Source organism: Aquila chrysaetos, chromosome Z (assembly GCF_900496995.4).
Source record: "Aquila chrysaetos chrysaetos chromosome Z, bAquChr1.4, whole genome shotgun sequence".
Lineage (NCBI taxonomy): Eukaryota > Metazoa > Chordata > Aves > Accipitriformes > Accipitridae > Aquila > Aquila chrysaetos.
This window is the reverse complement of record NC_044030.1, coordinates 7,505,752-7,523,351: the sequence shown is the minus strand read 5'-3', so window position 1 is coordinate 7,523,351 and position 17,600 is coordinate 7,505,752. Positions and strand designations below refer to the sequence as shown.

The following is a 17,600-nucleotide window of genomic DNA, read 5'->3' as shown; positions in this document are numbered from 1 at the left end:
ATTGGGACAAGCCCAGGGAACTAACAACTGACCTACTGCTGCTCTGTATTTGCCAACTTATACCATCTTTACTGTAAATATGATATATTCATACAGCAACACCAATTTTTTTTCCAGATCAAATTTTTTTACATGTGGAGTGTGTCAAGCTGTTAGCACACTTGAACAATAGCCTATGTTTATTCAAAGAACATGAAAACTTCAGGCTGCATCAGGAAAAGTAACACTAGCATCCATCCACAGCATGCAGTACAACCACATCTCTCAAGTGAAGCACAAACAGATTTTTAGATTCATTCAAACTTGTGCATTTAGGAGGTCCGATGACAACAGAGCTACAAATGACTCTCACAGCTACCAAAGGACCTTCCCCAAAAATGATCTTCAGCACCCAGGCACACTTCCAACTAAGTCCAAAGAGCTAGAACAAAGCTGCAGAAAAAGGATTCATTCCCTGAATGACTACCCACCACAACTTGGGCTGGGAAGCCCTGTTCAGTAGCCCAAGAACAGGGGAGCACTAACAACAACCAATTTCTACTGATAGAGGATATGTAAACTAGATTTGAATTAGAAAACCAAAGAAGTAACACTTCCTATTCCTCAGCTGACTCTCCAGAGAGGCTCCTGTCTGTCTGCATGTTTCAAGTCTTTCAGAATGAAATTTCATTTAAAAGAATGATTTAATAATAATGCTTGGAAATTGTCTATAAAACATTTCAGTCCGAGAAAAGAAAAGAAAGTCAGGCTGTGCGTGTTTTAAACTTGCTAATTTAACTGTTTTTAAGGAGTAAAATGTATTTCCATGCACTTCATGATACACCGCTATTCTTACTTGAAACATTTTATTATTCATATTAAAAAATATGTACTTTAACTAAACAAAGTAGAGAGGCGGAGAATATCTATTTTCCTGTTGCTGTTCAAAATGTTACACAATATTAGATGCAAAACTGTCATCATGGCACTGACAGAGTAGTAATTATTGCAGTAACCTATTAAGTGGGAAATTTTAAAATCTAGGAGAGGCATTCCATTAAAACTGTTTTCACTAGTTGTTTATACTTTGTACATGCAGCACACACAGTACTTTACTCTCCCTCTCCAACTTCAAAAGCAAAAATGTACTTTTGTCCTCACACTAAAAAAAAAACCAAACTGATATTCAAGTACGTGACTGGTTTCTGTCTGAACCTTGAGAAGGGTTGTATCCACTTTTTAATTCCAGTATTTTACAAAACAGCTATTTATTAGTTTGTATTGTGCCATATCAACAAATGCAGAGCTCAGTGTGCTAAGCAGAAAACACTTGGTCCTTCTAATAAAGCGCAGTACGATCGATCCAGTGCTCAATTGCAAAGCAGCTCAGAGAGGACACAGTGATATGGTTCTGTAAGTACTGTGGGGAAAGAGAGAGGATCACATACTCTCCAGCCTCTCATCCTGAAAACACAAATGCATGTCAGAAAAAAAAAAAAAAAAAGTCACATTTTGTTGACTTAATTCTTCCCAGTTCAACTATCATTCAATTTTTAAGCAATAAGTGGTTGTAGAGAAAATCTAACATCTAAGAAAGATGTAAAAGGCAGAGAGGAAGCACTTTCTACAACAGCCAAGATGACTCGAATACCCAGTAGCACTTTAAAGCAACTCATTTGTCTTCCGAGATTCCCTTTTTTGTTCTTATCAAAACATGAAACCTGCAGTCCAGATAAAAGGACTTGTGTGATCATATCCTTTCTACCCTAAAAAGGAAAGCAAACCAGCACAAAACCCAGGAGTTTATTGCAGGTGCACCACGTTCATAAGTCCGCCATCTGTTGAAAGATTTAGCAAATACTGCACCATGATACCCAAACTGACAGTGCAATACTTTAATATCAAGACAGATTTGTGAGTCTCATCTCAGGACTCCTGGAGTCTACCTGCAAAACACAGCAGACGCAGTCGTGCTCCAGCACAAGTCAACATTGCTACCCTGTGCCCACCTTTGTTGGTCCAAAAAATCCAAGATATTTCAACACTGCAAAAAAGACAACCCTAAAACTTTGACTTAAACACATGAAATGTGCTAATTAAGTGTAATTAAAACTATAACAACATCCACAACTCTTTGACATGCATTATTACATCTTGGTCTAAATGTACTAGCAGTGAAATGAAATGGTGCAACAACCATGTTTATTAAGTGTGGGGGTAAACATGGCAGATTTCAGGAAAAGAATAAATATTCCAGGTTTTAGGCTTCCAAGCTGATCCACCTGTGGTAAATCAAGAGTGGGACCATGCTGGCAAGGGGACTGCCTGGCTCCTGTGACAGGAAAGCCGGGACCACCTTCCACAAACAGATGTGATACAGAAAGCACAACACAAAATAACCTGACTGGGTCTTATTAGGTCTAAATTGCTGGTCCATCCCTAGTTATTATGCTGTCAGAAAGTCTTCACAGAAGTTAACAACGTTATAGCTTCATTCAGAAATAAATGCATTTACCACAGAGATCAAAAGAAAGATACTAACGTTTGCGGGCGTTAGCTGCAGCAAAAAGATCAATGGAAACTGATGCTTTGAGGAAAGACAGCAAAGTAACCCCAAAAAGATGGAACACTCTGTAACAAGGAGGATTAGCAGATATACAAACTTTAACTACAGCATAAGACCAGAATAAGATAAAAATTAGGCTACAGTCCAAGTGTGTAAAATCAACAAATGAATCAATTATTTAACATCTCAGCAGAAGACTAAGAAAATAACAGTGAGGTGGTCTTCAACACCAAAGGACTTGGGTTTGAAGTGGCATTTTAAAAGACAGTTTTTACTCATTAAACTGGTGTGAGAAACTGTGTAAAAGCAGCAAGGAGACATATGTTAGATTTTGACATTTGCATACTGGTTGACATCCCATGAGTAATCTGAGGAAAAAATATTTCAAATCAATTTATGACAACGCTGCAGTAATTTTTGTTAAAGACATGCCATAGGCCAGAGTTCGCCCCTTCCCACCAAGACAATTTGATCACACATTCATCTATGGCCTAATGATACAGTCACGCTAGCAAAAAAAGTTACTGTCTAGCTCTTACTGCTGCAGTGCTCTTTTTGCTAAGCTGGTGTGTTTTGCCTGAAGCTTCTGCTGTAATTGGACAACATCTACTGAACTCCAAAGAGAAGAACCATTTAAGGGGTTCTAGCCAACCAGTTATCAGAGTATTACCAGGAAATAAACAGTAATCACTCTAACTGTGCTATGGAAATGACCTTCTTACATGGTAAGGTGGGAAGACACAATTAGCTTAATGAGAACTTACAACTAAAGCCTTGCAGCAGTATTTCCAGTGATGAAAACTAGGTGGTAAACTTCCCCAATTCCAAGTCAAAAGATTAAGACAACACGTAACTTTCCATAAAAGGCAGTGAAAACCTGAAAGCACCAGGCAGATGTTCACCTTATCTGGTTTTGGTATCTAACTTAGGTGCTCTGTCTCACACACCCTGCACCGCCCCGGCAAGCTTCATTGACTATATGTAGGGTAGTCAACTGGCTGTTTCAGATGAACATATGCCTACAGAAGAAGGACTCAAGTTATTATCACAAAGACTTTCAGGAAATAAGTTGTCCATAAAAAGTAAAGCAGTAGTATCTTTGTTTCGTTCCATAAGAAGATGCATACTGAGAAAGTTTGTCTCTCAGTCTAAGACTGAACTTCAAGCACCAAGTTTGGTTTATTGTTATTTCTAAGGAGATAAAGAACAAAAGGAGAATGGCCACATTTTTCCATGAAGGCCAAAAGCTGTACTTAGAAGAGTAAGGAGTTGCAATAAATTAGCTTCTGCTTTCTCTTGAAAGCTGCCCAGAAAACCTGTCAGAAGCAGGCAACTATAACAGACAGCTTCATGCAGTTGACAAAATTGCAGTTGCTTTCATTGTTTTATTAGCCACATGTCATAACTAAAAGTATATATAATTTAACTGAGGGTACAGTGGTGTATAACCATTATCCAGAAAGTTTTAAAATCAATGTGATGGAGCAAGAGCCTGCAGCTCCCTAGCTTTGGCAGGGTGTCAAAACACAGTTTGGGTACTGCACCTGCCTTCTGCAGCACCAACAGTCAGCTTACCACTGTGATAAGCAACTGCTGCCTCTTCGCCAAAAATCTATGATGGTGAACGACTGCACATCACAGAAATGTCCTAGTTGCTACCGTCTCCTCTGCCAGCAATAGCGATGATGCTGTTAACATCTGATGCTGGATGTTGGGGAAAAAAAATTATCTATAATGGGAATATTCCAGATCTGAGCATCACCAAGATAGATCTAGAATTTTGGGGTTATTAAGACTTAAATTTTTTTAAACTATTCATGTATGGGAAGTCCTGCATGTGACACACCATCTATTTAACTTTTGGTTTTTTAAACAGTAATTAAAAAGCACAATGAAAACTAGTAAATCAATATTCATGCATTATTTTTAGTTCGTGTGAAGAAGAGTGAAGCAGTTGAGCAACATTTAAAAGAAGCTCCATAGAAAAGGTCTTAAATGTTCCTCTGTGTTTCAGGAGACTTGCAGTATTCCAAAATCACTACTCTGACCTATACAGAGAAGCAGCTTTTTTTGTTTCCAAAAAGGTATATAGACCTCACTTCAAATCCAGAGATTCCTAGGAATCTCACTCATTTAATATCCAAAATATAAACCTCATTCTCTGAAATAAGAGAAAGTAGCACTGAATCCATATTTTAAATAAAATACAACAGCTAAAACCATCTCAAATTTGGGGTTTCTTGAACAAATTTTCTTGAATCCATCAAACCAGTACTTTAAAAACTGCTCTGAAGCTCTTGATGGCGAGCTGGTTTGGGAAGTTTCAACTAACAATGGCAAACAATTTTTTTACAGTTTCATATTTTTAATAGACATGTATGCCAAACCACTCTTTCTCCCCTATTTGATCGTACTGACAGTCATTTTCCTCTCTCTCCCCCTCCCCATATACTAACATAATAATATATTTTTCCCTATATTTTTTAATATATTTTTTCATATATACATATGTACATACCTATAATCTTTTCCTGTTCAACTCATCTGAGATTTAGGCGATTCAGTCTGCTGTCAATTATCCATGGTAAGAGAGGACTGGGACAAGAGACCACAAAGGCCATGGTGGGTGCAGAAGTGCATGCTGCACAAAGTCAAATCCCGCAGAGTCCCCGGTGCATACTTCTACTCAGCTTCCCTGAACAGTGGGAAGATCAATTTGGATGCAGCATCAAACTAGAGCTATACCCAAGAACTGAATTATGCTTTTTTCATTTGCTTCGGCAGGTACATTATCAATGGCCTCAACATTACAGTGATTTATCTCCGCACGCACCCCTAGCCCATCAGCTCTGCTGGGCATGCCATTTCACCTACACATAGTTTACAAACTGGTTTGTTTAGCTTGAGGCCAGCAGACTGCTCTTTTTAAAAGCCTCTAATCATGCTATTCTACTGGTTTTTTTCCAGCTCAAAACATGATCTATGTTAATGTTAATGCTCTGTATCCTATCAACAATGAGATCAGTCGTCTTAGAAAAATGTGCGTATTAAATGAAACCCAAACACTGGTCTGAGGAAACAGTATGTCCCAAAGGAGATACTCAATGTTTGTTTGGCTCTGTACACTGACTTTTCTGAGAGCTCCTATCGCAGAACTGCAAACACAGGCAGCACAGAAGTGTGTGTATTCAACATTATTCATATGTGTTTACTTCCTCCTCTCTCTGTAGATAGCAGAAAACATTCTCCTTGTATGCATCTAAATATTTGGGGCTTATACCCAGTGCTATAATGAATAGTGGCCTCAGTGCCTTGTATTAGGCTGATGGTACTTTCCAAATAAGCGGATCCTTCTCCTCGTTTATTCCAGTTTTACAGATCGGGGAAGCGTTCTCCTACCATGATTCTGGGCAGGTAAACTCAACTCTAGTCTCTCTTCCACTGGACTGCTTGCAAGATGTCCTGAAAATATGCCTCATTAAGTCTGGTCACCCTCCCCTTGATTATACATACTGCTTCAAGTGTTAAAAACAGTTGTAATCTAGTAAGTGCCCTTTCACTCTAACAGTATTAGAAATAACAGCAGGGTTTTTTTCAGTTTACCCATACACTTGCAACTCACAAATTCTTTTTGTGTCCTAATTTCACATGCTTTTACTACTTAACCTCCTGTAGACTTCAAGCACTAGCATAACTATTTCCTACAACACACTAACCTGTGCACCAGTATACAACTGAACATCAAATAGGTATATGGTATCCATTCATCTTTTGAAAAAGATCAGAGATACATGCTGTGGTGGTGTCTGCAGTCTCTCCCACAAGCACTTAATTGCATGGTTTTACATATTCTCATCTGCTAAGGATGTCTGGGTTTGTGCTAAGATGTCACACTGCACAGTGTTCCCCAGTTTAATCTGACTCTGGCTGAATTTCATACTCATTTTTGTCTCAGGTCTCAGCTTGTAGAAATTACTACAGATCCAAAGTACTGCAAAATTAAAACACTCTTCTGTAGACCCCATCTTGAATGGGATAATTTCCACTGATTTCCAAATACTTCATCAAAGGGTAGATATTCTTGATGACCTCTAAGGTTTCAAATTAAAACTTTGTCCTTTTTGCACCTCTGTTTTGCACATATATGCCTCAAGAAGTTTTCCAGTAGAATTTCACAGGCTTCCTAGACAACAGTTAAGAAAGAAGTAAGGCTTACACACCTGAAAGTTTGTCTGTATTTTTCTAGCTATATTTGCTTGTGTAACAAGAGAATATACCTTCTTGCAGACCTAATTCTCTTGGGCCACTAGAGCTACAGCATTATTCCCACAATATTCCTATGTGAAAGTTGTTGAACATCTCAAATGCATCGGCAGCTGGAATCCTCAGAAATAAGACTACCTCACTTTGATTTGCAAATGAGAGAAGCAAATGAAGAGTGAAACATGCTGAAATTAACTAACTTTGTGTTTTCAGCGTTTATGTAGCTTCCCAGTGCTCTATGCCTCCAGTCTGCTCAGGTGGTGCTTACCTCTGCCTAACGGATTGTGTTTCTGTAGGCTCCTCTCCCACCTTCTTGCCTCCCCCAACCTTATGTCACCTGTCTAGAAAGCTAAACTATTTAGATGTATCACTCCTGATGTCACATTACAGACAGTTCTTTGCTCTCTATGCAGGTTGAAAGACTGTGTCCCCTTCCTTCTCCCCTGCACCCAGAGGCCAGGAAGCAGAGGCTTTCTCCAGACTAGCCAAACTGACGCTGATGGAAATCTTTTGTCCTCAGGGATGAGTTTGCTGTAGCAGAGGAAGCAAGACAAGCTCTTTGGGTGCTCTGGTAACTTGCAGACCACAGGCAGTAAACTGCCTTTATCATGTAATTCTCAGGGCTGTCCAATGTGAAGCCAGTCTGCTACCTGTGTAGCCTTTGCCCTCTTTGCTTCTCCTCATCAAGGGCAAGCTGTTCACACTGAAATAGCCCAATTCCTTCCCATACAAACAGAAAAGACTGAGTTCATCCAACCACCACTGACAACGAGGACCAAAACCATCCTCTTCTCACTACTGTCACATTTCTTCTCCCCTTCCTAGCTAAGGGATTAGAAAATTAACCCAACCAAAAAAAAGTGAACAGTTTTCTGCTTGACGAGTGAGCTGAATCAGCCTGCCAAGGGCCAGAGCAGCCACACAGGAGCAGCCAGAAGCAGCAGCGCTCATTTTGGAAGTCCTGGACTGCTAACACAGCTCTGCCTGCACCGTCAATTCCTCCAGCTGGCTAGAATCTCAAATATATGTTTTATGAAAATATATACATTTTTAAGGTATAGTGTAAGCTGAGACTTTTACAAAAATACATGAGGTTCCACCTGTTCCTGATAATAAAAGTGCTAACCTTGGTCTTCCCTGCTGCTTTCAATGGGATAGTAACAGGTTTTTACATGCTATTTTTTCCCCTGGTATATAATTTGCTATAGTTAACGAGTTTAAGGCAATGCATCCTGCCCTGGCAGTAAACAGAGCTAGCACCATGGAGCTATCCTAAGGAGAGTCACCAGTAGAGACCAAAGCACAGACACAGTCCTTAGCCAAATGCAAACTTTAAAGCTATACGCATGCCATAGGATTACAGGTAGGTGGTACCTAGCTGAGCAGCTAGTATATTACATTTCTTTGTAGACTTAAAATACTTGTTGCACAGGTGCCACCAAGGGGTTACCATGGTTCTGTTGTAGTAATAGCTCCATGCAGTGGACTAATATTATCTTAAAATATTACAGCTGTTCCTAAAGCAACTGCCTACCCTGGAGCAGAAGAAAATTCTGTCTACAGCAGCACCAGGAGGAAGCATGAATGTATACAGCCAGCTCCCCAACAATGTGTTAGACTCATCTCAGATCAGCACCAACTGGACGTGCAATGCCCATCAGCCCCACAAAGCAAGCATCATACAACCTGAATTTCACTCATATGAAGAAAACGCTATTTCTGAGTATCTGGCTCATAGAAGGACCCATGTTTTTGCTAGTAGCTTTCCTAGCTCTTCTCAGGAAGTATAGGCTTAATATCTTATCAAATATGGTGGGTGGGTCCACAGCATTGAAGATTACGAGGAATCACTGCTCCTGAAACCTAAGGTCCTCTCTTCAAAGCTGTAGGGCTAGACAGCAGATAAGAATCTCATTTGTCAAAAGGTGGCATGAAGAAGTGGAAGAGGACCCCAGCCAGTACCACAGACAGGCTGGAGGTCTACTTGGAAAGTCATCAAGCTGATCCTGCCCAGCCTTTCAGCACACCTGTACAGCAACTCACAAATAAGAAAGAACTGAAGTATTTGGGTTCAGAGAGCAGCATATAACTGTGGCGGTTTCTAGCACACACAGATCTCCTCCTGTAAAAGGTTTTAGAGAGAGGACTGTTTAGTGGCCAGATTAGATGAAACACATCTCAGACTCACTAGCAAAGTGTTTTCCGAATTTTATCACAAGTTTCTTGTTGGAACCAAATAGTCAAAGACTGACTATTACTAATACTCCTGGCTGGCAGATTATCTCAACGGCAACCTGAAATAATGAACATTATCACAAAAGAATAAAACAGTAGACTTCCAGGAGTCACAACCAATCATGAAATGGAGAATTAGTGTCAAGAGGGAAGGGGAGAAAACAAGGATGAAGACACAAGCAACAAGTCACCTCATGAATCTTATGGGAATCATATGGGATGAGAAAATTGAGGATGAATTTCGCTGAGTATCTATCTAAAAAGTGAGGGCAGAAAGTAATTTGTATGCCTGATTATGAAACGGTAGCATTTTCTTCTGGAGAGAGGAAATTCAGAAAGCATCAGAGTAGAGACAACAGACCTCAGAATTCAAACGAACTCAAGGAATTGGCAGAAAGAGTTTATTCAAAAAAACAGATAACCTGAAGAAAGAAAGTGCAAGACAAACATCAGGTGATTCAGGCTGTATTAAAAAAACTCAATGGGAAATATCAATGGAAGACAGACAGGAAATAGTAAGAGGTTACTTTGGCTACATCAAAAATTCCTCACTGATCCAAGAAAAAGGTGCAACAACAAAAAAGAAAGTAAAGGCTGTCCTGGTTTCAGCTGGGACAGAGTTAATTTTCTTTCTAGTAGGTGGTACAGTATTATGTTTTGGGTTCAGTATGAGAAGAATGTTGACAACACACTGACGTTTTCAGTTAATGCCAAGTAGTGTTTATAATAAGTGATGGATTTTTCAGCTTCTGATGCCCAGCCAGCAAGAAGGAGGGAGGGGCACAGCAAGCTTGGAGGGGGACTCAGCCAGGGAAGCTGACCCCAACCGGCCAAAGGAATATTCCATACCATGTGACATCATGTCTAGTATATAAACCGGGGGGAGTCGGCCTGAGGGGATCACTGCTCGGGCACTAACCGGGCATCGGTCAGCAAGTGACGAGCAATTGCATTGTGCATCACTTGTTTTGTATGTTCCAATCCTTTTATTATTATTGTAATTTTATTGATATTATTACCATTATTAGTTTCTTCCTTTCTGTTCTATTAAACTGTTCTTACCTCAACCCACGAGTTTTACCTTTTCTCTTCTGATTCTCTCCCCCATCCCACTGGGTAGGGGGGGAAAGTGAGTGAGTGGCTGCGTGGTGCTTAGTTGCTGGCTGGGGTTAAACCACAACAAGGCACATTAACAGTATTAAGGAACAAGAGACATCCATGCAGGTGACGAACGCAGAAAGGCCAAAGTGCCAAATTAGTTGCAATGAGCAAGGACATTAATAAGGCAGCAACAACGAAGCCTATACCATCAAAGAACAGGAGTTCCACTATTCAATGCAGGAAGCGTGCAAAGTAAAGAGATGGTAGGGAAGTCTGAAGTCTCAGTGCATGCTTTGTTTCTACCTCCATAAAACAGCAGAAGAAAGCATTACTACTTAAATACAAAAGGAATACACACAGCAGGAGGAAACAACAGGTTAAAGAACAGCTTAGTAAGAGCTGTACTACAGGGGAGAGGGATGCGGCACATTGCCTGAAGAGTGCTATGAAATAAGCCACAATATTTTCTGAACTTGGAAGAAATGAAGAAAGTCTAGTACACATCTTTTGAAAAGAAAGTAAGAGAGGGCCCAGGGATTTGCACACCACTCAGAAATAACCCTTACCAACACAAAAATCTCACTTTTGGGGGACCAGACGAGCCACGAACATGACTTTGGCTCCGTATCTTAAGAACAGATCATGTGAATTCTACTTCAGTAAAATCCAAATCCATTCTCTGATAGAAGAACTGGCACCACTAGAAACAGGGAAAGCAGACCTTGACCTCAGAGTAAATCACCCTGGCCTCTGTCAAGAGAAGCATCCGGCAGCAGCCCTGGCTGCACGTTACGGTGTCCCACGCGTGGCAGCTGTTAGGTCCCTTTTGGTGCAGCATCGAAAGAGTCTGTGACCAACCTGCTGGTACCAGGAGGTGTCCATTTGGATGTCAGCATGGAGTCAGCAGTACATTCATTACTTCTCCAATGACACTGCTGTGCAAAAGCTGGAGATGCAGGTGTGAGGGGAAAAAAACATAAGCTTTTTCTAAAGCCCGTGCCCCTCCTCCCCCAGTTCAGAATGGCTTTCCTATATTTATTTTGGGGGCTGGGTCATTGCCTTCGAATGCCTTGTGATTCCAGAGCTGCAGATGACACAATGTCAACTCTGACAAGAACTTCTATGCAGTTCCTACATTCCTTCTGAGCCAGTTTCTCTGCAGAGGTCGTGAACGCTGCTTGCCTGCTTAACAGTGCACTGAATGGCACAGGCCCAAGCAACATCAGACAGCTGAGACCACCAGGAAAAGCTATTCTCAAGCGTATGCTATTAGTTTCGCCTGTCTAAACTTTGGGGTCCAGTAGATGACAACTAAGCATCTGCCTGAACCATAAAGTCTCCCTTCCAAAATGGAGAGCTATGATGCTGATCCCCGGGAATAATCTCCCACTGGCTTTGAGACTGCTACTCATGTTGGGTGACAAGTTCTGCACAGGGGACGAAGTGGAAAAACTAAGGGCATTTCTCTAAAAAAGAAAACAGAACAACAGCAACCATCCCAACCAAAAGATAGTCTTTATATATACAGGTATAAGCGTATGTACAGAAATTCTCGGCACACATAAGTTGATTCTGCAAAACTTCACGCGCAGTGTTCCTCCACAAATCACTAAAATTTTCACCACAGGACAACTGCACACAATTTGATATTCTCAGACCTACCAACTGCCATATGGCTGCCAGTCCTATTACACCTGTCTGCTGAATTCTCACACATCTGGCTAACCTGCTAGAAGGCTTTAAGCATTTGCCTGGTATTCTTCCCTTTGGCTGACAGAGATATGCCGAGTAGACTGCTGGAGGTATTCTCTTGCTGCTCCCCAAACTGGATCACAGCCAACAAGGATTAGCCAAGACCCCCAGCTTACTCGACATTTCCACTCAGCTACAACTCCAGATAAGCTCAAGCACCCAGCCGCAAGCTACAGTTCATGCATGACAAGTTTGCTGAGCTTCTAGTGCTCTCTCAAACTGCCCAGGGGATAGTTTACTACACATATACATGTATTTTACAACTTTACAGATAGCTTAGACTCCAAACTGGAAGTTACCGGAAATATTTTCTTTTGAAATGCAGGTCATAAAAAAAAAAACAAACCACCGAACTAGTTTTAATATCCGCCCACATTTTTTTATAGTGAGAATACTTTCCAAACAGAAAGAATTTCATCAACAGAAGGAAGATACTTGAAAATCAGGCTAACAAAGAGCTGCTCCACAAAAAAAAAAAAAAAACAAAAAAAACCAAACCGAAAACAACAACAAAAAAACCCACCCAGCAACAATAAAATCTTGCAGTTGTGAAGCTAATACTACCAAATGTTTGACTAGCAGTCTAGAAAATTTTAATGCTAACTCTCCAAAATGCGTCCAGCTTGCTTTGAAAGGAAGAAACCAGATACTGGACAAAAGTGATGAAAAGTATTTGATTACTGACGGCTGCTGTTTGGTGGAAAAAGTGATACAATATTGTATTTCCTCATGATTAGAACAGGGAAAATAAACAAACCACTTCCCGTACAAACTCTGGCTGACTACTTCTTATTTCTAAATCCAAATTTAAAGGACATAAGCATCAAAAAGACTGCAATTGTACCATGTGCGGGACACAATTTAGACTGGCTGTTTTGCTCTTACAAATGCATTTCTGTACAATGCAAATTCAATTCAGAAAAGGTTATCTTACATTTGGCTTACACTGGAAAATAGAAAATTCTGTTTTCTCAGTTTTGTAAGTAGGTGTTATTAGAATAGCATAATCCATAGTGGATTCAGTTTTTAAGTTAACTTCATTGATACTTCATAGGCAGGCAAATCAGGAAATACAGAATGTAAGTCAATGTTGTATTGCCAAGATGCAATTGCTGCAGCAGAACAATAAACAGTCAAATGAGAGACTTCAACAGGCCATGGACACATTTTAAGATGCCAGGAGTTGGCACTGGAAGGAAAAAAAAAGGCGGGGGGGTGGGGGGAGGCAGAAGGTGGGGGAAAAAGGCAGAAGGTGGGGGGAAAGGCAGAAAAGAGGGGGGGAGGCAGAGGGAGGGGCGAAAAGGCAGGGGGGAAAGGCGGGGGGGGAAGGCAGAGAGGGGGGAAAGGCAGAGAGGGGGGAAAGGCAGAGAGGGGGGAAAGGCAGAGAGGGGGGAAGGCAGAGAGGGGGGAAGGCAGAGAGGGGGAAAAGGACGAAGGGGGAAAAGGACGAAGGGGGAAAAGGAAGGCAAAAAGGCAGGGAAAAAAGGCAGAAAAAAGAAAAAAAAAGAAAAAAGAAAAAAAAGGCAAGGAAAAAAGAAAAAAGGCAAGAAAAAAGAAAAAAGGCAAGAAAAAAGAAAAAAGGCAAGGAAAAAAGGCAGGAAAAAAAAAGAACAAAAATAAGAGAAAAACACAAAGAGGGAAAAAAACACAAAGAGGGGAAAAAACCCAAAGAAGGGGAAAAAAAACCACAAAGAAGGGGGAAAAAAAAAACCCAAAGAAAGAAAAAAACCAAATCCAGATGGGTTCTTTGCAGCCAAACAATTTAAGCTTCCAGAAGTTAGCATCAAGGCTTATGCTTCAATAAACATGCACCCCAACACTGCACACCTATTAATATAGCTGAATGAGCCCACACCCGACCCCAGCTATGGGAGCACAATTCAAATCACTAATACCCTTGGGGATTACCATCAGTGCCATACCAAGCATAGCAAAGAAGTACTTAAAACTGTCAGCTTGTGACCAAAAGGAAAAAGATAGTGAAGGTGTCTTAATGGACTCAAAGGTTTACAATTTAAAAATACTGGTGAGCTCTATGCAAGAACTTTAGGCATAGAGGTAGTTTTGCTAAGGAGAGTTTCAGAAAATATTTTCCAAAATACAAACAGTGATAAAGCATTTTACCTAAACATCCTATGTATTAACAGTGCAAAAAAACCCTAACCTTCAACAGGTACTCAAATGTTCTATTAAATATAAACACTACTGTGCCTATTGCTTAGGTTCAAACTACTGCCTGAGCAGCATTTTTAATTTCTTCTCAGTGACATTTTAAAGAATTCTGATGAAACTGCTTGAGAACACAGAAAAGTTGATTAAAAAGACACCACTTTCATGTGTTTTTCATTTCTCAGTTCAATATGAATATTAATATTCAGCAAATATTTGTATTTAAGAGGCTGTTTACACGCTATTTGAAATACATCTGATCTCAAGCCACAAAGCTACACACACACACACACACACACACACACACACACACACACACTGCAAAAGTTATGCTGCTATTCCATGCCTCATTTACTACCTTCACTATCCTTTCTTCATTTTCTCTGTTACCAGAAAAAAAGAAATTGATCTTGAATTACTCCGGAAACTCTTAAGAGCAGATTCCAGTGTAAGACACAGTAGTCTGCTCAGCATGTAAGAGTTACAAATAGCAGAGAGCAAGAGATCTACCTTGTTGAACCTTATCCTAAACAAGACTCCTACCTGCAAAAGCAAGGGAAAAGAGACTTACTTTTTAAATGACTCTGTCTTCTCCCGTCTACCAGCATCATCTCTACTAAGTTGTAATGAAATGCTAGTACTACCAGGGATGGGAAGGGGGAGGGGGCAGGTTTAAGGCTCCTCCAAAGACATTGTACAAGTTGCTTCAAGTACCAGCTGATGGAAAAAAAGCTAGCAAGAGTCTTTTACTCTTTCTACCAAATCACATATTTCTTTTTACCAGCTTACATAAATAAATCAATTTATGCTTCCCTGTTTCATGTTTTATATACAGAAGAGAAAGGGTGAACATATCAGAATTTTTCAGACACAACCACTGCAGTTCAACAATGCATAATGATCAAATAATTATGAAACTATAATTTTGTTACATAAAATCTTAAATGATAAATTAAGATTATGCATCAAACTATACTCTCTTTCAGCAGGTATATGCCTTTTCCAAATAAATGTTAATTCAAGTTTCTGAATAACTGTGAAAACTATGAGTGAAGAAAATTGTATTAAACTTGCAATGAATAGCATTAAAGTGAAAACAAAGACAACACTACTGAACTCTCCTGTTTCTGTATTTACCTGTTCCCTTGAAATTAAATGAAATAAAAAAAAAAAAAAACCAAAAAAACCCAAACCTTCAGTTCTCCCTAAAAACACTTTAAATCAGCGGGCTTACAAATCACTGTATTGTTGTGGCAGAATGACAGTCAAATCATGGTTGCAAAACAGACTGTGTGTAAAACTCTTTATTGTTTGGATGAGAAGTTACCACAAGTCAGACAGGAGTGTGGCTAAAAACAAAACTGCCTCTTTCCCACCATTAAATTTCAGTAAGATTCAGCAACACATGGAAGAAACCAACCCTGCACAAAGTGATCCCCCACCTGACATACAAAAATAGTCCACCTCATTTTTGGTTTGTTATCCTGATTCCTCTATAAACCACAAATACTTGAGATGGAACACAGATGACTGACACAAAGACATCCACTCTGAAAATCTCTGCCCAGTTTATCTCTGGAGTGAGTTAGCTGTATGCCCTCTCAGTTTTCTTGAAGTGGTATAACATACAATTAGGCAAATGCTCCAGAGAGCACTGGAAAGGTTTAGCTGTAGATTTTGGGGAATCTCCATCATTGGAGGTCCTCAAGACAAACTAAATAAAGCCATGGCTGACCTGATCTACTGTTCATGATGGACACGCTTCAAAGAAAACTTCTGGACTACGTGACCTCCAGGGACCCTGCTAACCAGTATTTCCACGATTTTATAAACTGTTTCCAAAGAACACATCTGTACCATCTTCCCTCTTACTTCATCACATACAGCTTGTTCAGTATCCTGCTCCTCCACACCAGAGCCAATCATTCAGAGTTGAGTCCTACCTTCATACATCTCTTCCATCGTACATGAAGTTTCTCTACAGAGCCATTCCAACACCAAGAAAAGTCAACTTAAGAAGAGAGGAGACAGCAGTGGGACTACATCAGAGAAGAGGCTGAAATCTCCTCTTCCACTGAACAGCTGCTGGAAACCTCATCCCAAACACACATTGGAAAAGGGTTTCCCAAAAGGCTAAGTGCTCAATATCCTTCATATCTGTCTCATGCTTAGCAGACACAGACTAAAACAGAGAAAAGGACGGACTATACCTGAAATGAATGAAAACAATCAGTTACCATTAAAAAAAAAAGGGTTGGGAAGGGGGACCACAAAAAACCACCTCTCCCATGACCAGAAGAAAAAGCTTTGTGATATCTCTGTCATACTGATTTAGTATGATTGGAAATCTATCTGCAGAAGTTTCCCTCCTTGAAAGAAAAGGAAAAATCAGAAACAGATCTCACAAGAAAGAGCACACATATATGTAAATCTGCATTAAATGCAAGACTTGCATTTGCATCAGCAGCTGGTTGCATTAAAACGAAAAGTAAAAAAAAACTGTCTCTTTAAATGCAGAAATTAATTTTTGTTAGGAATACCATTTTTTACTCTCAACCTGGCTCAAATTGAGATTTGACTCTAAATCTTGTACTCAAGTTAAAATACCCTACTTTATCTTCCAAATTACTGATGCTCAACTTGGTCCTATGTCTATTTAGAAAACATATCAGTTTTTAAAATTTCCTTTTATTAGTACATTACAAGAAAACAGTTGTCAGCACAGCACCAGGCATTCACAGCTCTGGATTTCACTGTCACCTTAAAAAGCCAACCCTGCTTGATTCCCTCGGCAGCAGGCTTTTACTAGAGGGCTGGAGTCAAGTCCTGGCATTACATTTACTATTAAATACAAAGTATTTATAAATCTGTATTAAGTAAATTAAATGTTTAATATACTATTTAACAGAGGGTCATTTGTTATGGATTTTAGTGCAGCAGTTAGACAAAACACTGTCTTTAACACCTTCTACTGGTGTGCTTACTGCCATATATAATACACACTCTTCATGCCTGTAACCTATTTAATAACAGACATTAATTATTTATTAGCCCTCTATAAACAATTTATAAATGTACCCTTACTATAAAGCATGACTGGACTGGCCTTTACTTCCACAACAGAAGAGTGTGTAGTATTTTAACTGCTGCATTAAGAAGTAAACCCTACTTATGAAGAACTTAACAGCAATACACATCTTGTGATATAAAAACACAACCAAACAGCATAGCCTATCATTTATCTCAGAATTCAGTAATATGCAGTGGATTTCCCAAAAATTTATGTAAATTGGTTACGATGCCACTGTAAACAAAACTAGAATCATGTTTAGGCACAATAAAAGAAGATTTTTATACCTCTGCCTATTGGATAAATTTCGTTTTTCACCTTGGTCACCTAACTGCCTGGTTTTGTGAGCACAGGAGGTGCTATCCAGACGGGAGGCCATGGTATCCCACCACCAAAAAACCAAAGGCTAATTTTAATACCTAATGCCTGGCAGCAGCTTGTCCATATGCTAAAATCTTCTGAAAA

At 39.8% G+C, this 17,600-nt stretch overlaps 1 protein-coding gene across 6 annotated transcripts in view; it reads right to left on the bottom strand.

The window, feature by feature from the left end:
- SSBP2 (single stranded DNA binding protein 2) overlaps positions 1 to 17,600 on the bottom strand; it is a 182,700-nt gene that overhangs the window by 139,039 nt on the left and 26,061 nt on the right. The gene's annotated exons all lie outside the window — the stretch shown is intronic.